The following is a 6,406-nucleotide window of genomic DNA, read 5'->3' on the forward strand; positions in this document are numbered from 1 at the left end:
TAGAAATACATGCAGAGCACTGTTGATACTGGCTGATAGAGGATCATTTCTGAAAAAACCATGATGTATATGAGCAAATTTATACTGTTGATTTATAATGTGTTTGGGAAATATTACATGCAATCAATTTCTATGACTGCTAAAATTGTTTATCTAAGACACTTCTTGTTTTATAAAGGCATCTGTCTGAGAGATTTGATTGGCAGGCCCATGTGGACATTTCTAGGAGACTGGTTTGTAATTATTTATTTAGTGACAGCTTTGGAAACTGGGCGATTTGCCAAACCACTCACACAATAGCATGGTTATTCTCCGGCACATGACAAACTTTAGGTATTAGGACCTTCTATTTTTAATAAGATGGTTGACAGTTTTTCAAGTGTGTGTCACTAGTGAAACTTTGCTGAGCGAAGGTTGGAATGGCCTGAGAGACATTATTACAGTATTATATTTCAGAAGAACAAACCCGATTTGTAGAATTCTATTCATTAGTCAAGATTTGTTCTTAATAATTGTTGTCATTAATTAGAGCAAAGATCAACTGAGACCTAAGAGATTTTATGAAATAAATTGTATCTTCCAAAATGATATCATGTAGTCCCTAATGTACAACTCCTATAAATTTGGCTTTGTTTTCAAATAAAGTCTTTCCACATGTAACAAAGTTCAGTTGAAGTCATAAAGTCATACAGAAATCAAATGACTAGATTTCTTCCAAGAAGATAAAATATTTTCTGAAAGAAGAATTCCTGTGGCTATGGAGATAAAGATTGGAGTTTCATCACTGATAGCCAGGAGGGCATCACATTATCAGCTACCAAGAGAAGCAGAAAACTAAAAACGAAGGGTGTTGCCAGAGTCTGGGAGCTGGGACTTGCTGAAACTTTGATGTTAGGTTTCCAGAGTTCAGAAGAGTGAGAAAAGATTGTTGTTTAATCAACCAAATTTTTGTTATTTTGTTTCATTAACCCTAAGAAATTAATACAGAAGTAAATACAGTGGGTACATGTGATTGAAGTCAGTGTCATGATCAAGTACAGAAAAAAAAAAAAATCAAAGTCTAGACTAAAGTCTTCAGTCAATTCTCAGAATTAAGTTGGAATTCAGAAATAGTTTTCTACTATGTGGACAGATTTCTTACTATGGTTAAGTAATAAAGGAGAGGAAAAGAATCAAGAAAAATTAAATATGAAGGAAGTGTTTAATTATTCCTGTAATGAACTTGGAGCTGAAAAGTGATAGTTCACATATAGGATGTAAATTATTATAAAGCATATGTTTATATGTGTTCAATAAAAAACTTTACATTGTGGTATTTAAGAGGGGGTTGACATACACTATAAATTTCAAAAGAAAAATGAGTAGGAACATGCAAAGATAGGTAGGAAACAAGAGCATAAGCAAAGTGTTTTTTAAATTATAAATCTTGCAAAGTGATGTGATAAAAGTATTCCATGTGTATTTCAAGAACCACTGTAAGACTGAAAGATGCATAAGTGTTTGAACATAAACTTTCTTGTCATTGATGGAGTGTTTAACATAAATTTATTTGACTCTGCTAAATACAGTTAGACACTATCAATGTCATATATATCAGTGACATACACAAACTGAGTTTGTGTCACTGATATTGGATTCAGCAGATGTAGTGTAGGGTTTCAGGATTTGGGCTAAACTGATGCCTAAAGCTCAGTAATCTGTTGCCTACTCTGAATGGCTTCAGATTCTGTTGTACCTGTCACTCATCTAGCAGGCTGCCTTTTTATGATCAGAATTACACCAAAGGAACAAGGCCACAAATACAAATTTGCAATGCTTCTTGTAGCCCAGCTTGCAACTGGCACACAACCATTTTACCAGAAGCTCTATACCAAGATTTGACAGAAGGTTACCTCACCCAAAAAACTTAAGAGAATTAGCCTCTCTCTTTGACTGTGAAAACCTGCAACATGGTATGGTGGAAGGCAAACGACTAAAGGGACAGATGATGAAATTATATTTTTGCAATGCACCCTCAATCTTCAAGCACTACCATCCCTTTTTGGAATCCTTAACACAAACTTTTTGGTTTCTATGTAATTTATATATTAATTTAGTAGTCTAAAATTTGTGCCAATAATACCTACATGAGACTATATAATTACCAGTGTAGTTGTATGAGTCAGCTTTATGCATATAGTTAATGTAAGTCTACTTCTGATAAACAGATTCTGTATTTAGGGGATTAAAAAATAGCTGTCTGTCCCTGAAAGGCTGATGAGATCGGGATGAGCTAAAGATAATCAAAGCTACCTTTGGAGACCCTGAAGTTGACCAGCTGGTCGTTTGGGTGAATATATTCAGCTCTAGTCAGGCTCTTGAATAACTGAGACCTAAATTTACCTTGATGTTTAACTTTCTGCAGCTTGTTGCAGTTGTAAGATTATTCTGACTACAGAAAAATTTCTGTGAAAAATTCAGCACTTTTATACATTCGTGCTGGCTTCAAAATGACAATCATAGCTGGAAAACAAAGAAAATCAGCTGTGGCAGTCTGCCATTCTAAAGTCTTCTTTTACCCTTGATCTATGGTTAGAAGGATCAATTTTGTCTGCTGGTTTGCAGTGTACTTCCCAATGTGCCTTCTATTCATGCTTATTTTTCAAATGGCTCGTTAGACAGATGTTCCTAAGTGCAAGGAACATTTCTCTAAATAAATGTCATCTGTTGTTAGAAACTCTCTCTACCAATCCATGCTTTATTTCCACTAGAAATCATTTAATCTACGCTTCTCATAGAAAGACAGATACATGCATAATATAGACCACTTTAATTCAAATTTGTTCAACTCAGGATACTTTATTCTGATTATAAAAATTCTACAAGCAACAGGCCAAATAATTGGGAGTGTATGTTTAAGAGGACAGTATTTTTTGCATAAATAATGAAAATGCAGTATAAATACTGAAAACTATTTTCCCAAATATATCCTTCAACTTCCAGTTGCTTAAAGGAATTCTTAACAGTGTCATTAGTTTACTTATTAAAGTAATATTCTTGAATCCCCATCATTTTAAAAATGGAAGGTGCAAACATCTGTGTTCCTTTAACAGTGCTGTGCTCATGTAGTTGTGGATTATTTCTGAAGTGCGTGACCTAATCAGAATATGCTGCTTGTAGTCTTTGACTTATCTGTTTTCTTTCATCAAAGAGCTATTTACATTTTATTTCATTTTTTAATAAAGCATGTCACAGGTTTTACTCATTTTTCCTCTGCACCCTTCATTCCATGGCACAATGTCCTGAATGCCCTGAGTACTTCTGGACGACGAGCCTTGCAGGGTTTTACAAGTAATTTTTGGCATGTTGGCCTCCTTTGTACTAAAAGTGACAGCAGTAGCTGGGTACAAAATTTCAGTTTGAAACAAAGTTCCTTAAAAGCAATCATTTAATCAGTGATTATTGAACAAACAGAAGCAATTTCAGTGAAGCCAGAAAACAAAATAATTTAGTTTTCATTTACTTTATTTGAAAATTACCAGTTTAAACACAATGGACAGATTTTCAAGCACTGGGCACACCAAGGGAAAAATTGTAAAACAGAAAAATTTTGGGCTTTATCAGTTTTTTCTTTGTTTCTCTTTTACAGGTAGATCCTACTAGGGTACCCAACAATAAAATTGTTTTACCAACATTGAGTTTAATAATATTGGTAAAAAAGAGCAGTTGTTACTAGTAGTAGAATATGCTGAAAATTAAATGCTTTCTTGAAAAGGGAGAAAGATTGCTAAACATTATTAGCTAGATAACAATTTTCAAAACAATCAAGGTAACAAAGCTACATGACTTGAATGATTGTGAAATCTTCCTGTTAGACTCCCCACTGCTTCCATTGCCTCTTCCCACTGATTATGCTCCCTTCTGTGTTGAAACTGCTTATTTAAAATTCTAAGGATGTCTGAATGAAAAGAGTGTGCCAACCTTTGCTAACCTCAGAGTTTTCTAAATCTACTTGGCCTTTAATCTACTGATGACAGACTCCCTAATTTCAAACACTCTCTCCAAAGCATCTCCTACATAAGACTTCTCACAAAGGGTTACTGTGTGACCCTGTCCCCGGGAGACATGAAGAAATACCTACTCTCTCCACATAGCAACCAAAAATAGACCAAAGTAAAGATACCAACAAGGTAGCTTGGTTAATGAACAAGCTGGTTTATTCTGGTTATTTATAGGAGTGTATGTAAGGAATTTTTACAGGTATATGGATGTCCCATAGGCAGCTTCATCTCTGAAAGCCAGCCACAGCATGGATGATGACCCATGAAAGCTGGAACCTGTATCTCTTTGTATAATTTTCAGGCAGCTGAATAGGTAGAGAACCCCCTCACCTCAGCAGGCTTATAGTTTATATAGCGTGGAATAAGGAGGAGCCTTATGAACCTTGAAACTTTGAGGGACTTCCTGAGACTTGTGAACTGTTTACTTTCCGAGTTGTAATGAACCTCCCTTCTGAAATTTCTGAGCTGTAGGGAGATCCCCTCCAGATAAGAATGTTTCAATTCTGAGGAAATTACTAAACAACAGCAGCTCTCAAGTGCTCAAAGCTTTCATTCACCCAGAAACCCAGGTACTCTAGGATTTGTGGTAAGTGATACAAGCCACCTTTAAGGAATGTTTTGTGATTATACATCAATGGTACGTAGCTGTTAATACTGTGAACCACAACAATTGGTTAGGCAAGATATGCCCACTAGCACAATAGTGGCATGAATATTATTGGAGTAACCAAGAACTACTAATAGGATTTAAGGTCTATTTAATAGGATGAAGCCCTTACCTTACATTGATATCAGACCTAGGAACCTGAGACTAAACGGGCCACAGGTCATAAGGGAGAGATTTGTTTCTTTGTTTCTATTAAATATTTATAGTATTAAACTGACTCCTAATGACTTATTATTATGCATTTAGATTAATGCATCTCTCATCTTTCACCAGAGAAGCTTCCTTATGCAGCTGATGGTAATTAACACAGAAACCCACAAATGGCCAAACATGTAGTGAACAAGAGGCTGCAGAGTACTTATTCCTGAAGGAGATCTATATTAAATTTTGGTGGCAGCATGCACAAATTCCTTGCAAGGTCAAACCCGACAAAAATCCCAGCATAGACAAGCACAGGACCAATGCCAACTGGTGAGTAGGAAACTCCAACTCTACCTCAGGAATTACTGGGAACCAATGACTGCTGGGAGGGGGAGAATCAGTCTTTTAAGGATGTGAATCTTGGTAGGTTAACCAGGCTCCAGTGGATAGGCCCAAAATGAAGGACTTTGGGAAACATATTAGACTCCACAGGCCTTATTATTTATATATAAAGAGTACATCAAATTGAACAGGGTACAGAAAGGGGAAGTATGGATAGAGGAAAATCTCTGTATACCATCAAACTATAATGTATGAAAATTGAAAAAATTCTATGACAATTTTTAAAAGGTATTTTTGTATATCTTTCCTAAATATTTTATTTGCCAAATATATATGATAAAATAATCAGATAATGCTTGGTATTTTTGTGTTTGTCTACAATGTCCATTTGATCTTGATGTACTAATAAAAATGGCTCATTTTTCAGTGAGATCAGGATGAAGATTTAAAAAATAATTTGGAATGGTATGAACATGATTGAAACCTACAAACGTGCTCAAAAACATCACACAGACAGACAGACAGACAGACACACACACCCATGCTCATACACATACACCAAATAAAAAAATTTAAAAAAATAGGTCAATGATGCATTATATTCATTAATTTAACTCAGTGAAACCCATGAGGATTAATATACAAATACTTTATCTTTGTTCTAGATGGGAAGGTGATGAAAGTTTGCATGTTTATGCAATCTAGAAACAAAATATGTTTCTTGAGTGACAGAATTCTCAATGTGACTAAAATCAAGCATTCATATCAGGTATCTAAGTTAACAAATTAAAATAACATCTTGGATGATAGTTTCCAATTTAAAGCTACTCAGCAAGGAACTACTCTTGCCTTTGTTAGGAATTTTCCTCAAATATCCCTTAATTCGCATATCAAGTAATCAAAGGACAGTTCGTACAAAGGAATTCTACGTAACTTAAATACTTTTTTGTGTATTTCTGTATGGCATGAGCACATGGTTGTACACATATATGTATGCATTTATATGTGTTTGCATATGTGTGGAGAACAGATGCTGACTTCTGGTCTTCTCCATCATTCTGCTTTTTTGCTGAGCAAGTAAATAACCCAGTGCTCACCACTTCAGCTAGTGATGGTTTGAATGAAAATGGCCCCCTTAGGCTCCTAGTATTTGGACATTTCTCCCCAGTTGGTGATGCTCTTATGGAAGTTTTTAAGGTGTTGCTATCCTCAAGGA

The sequence above is a fragment of the Nannospalax galili genome, unplaced genomic scaffold, assembly GCF_000622305.1.
Source record: "Nannospalax galili isolate Female #2095 unplaced genomic scaffold, S.galili_v1.0 scaffold96, whole genome shotgun sequence".
Classification (NCBI taxonomy): Eukaryota; Metazoa; Chordata; class Mammalia; order Rodentia; family Spalacidae; genus Nannospalax; species Nannospalax galili.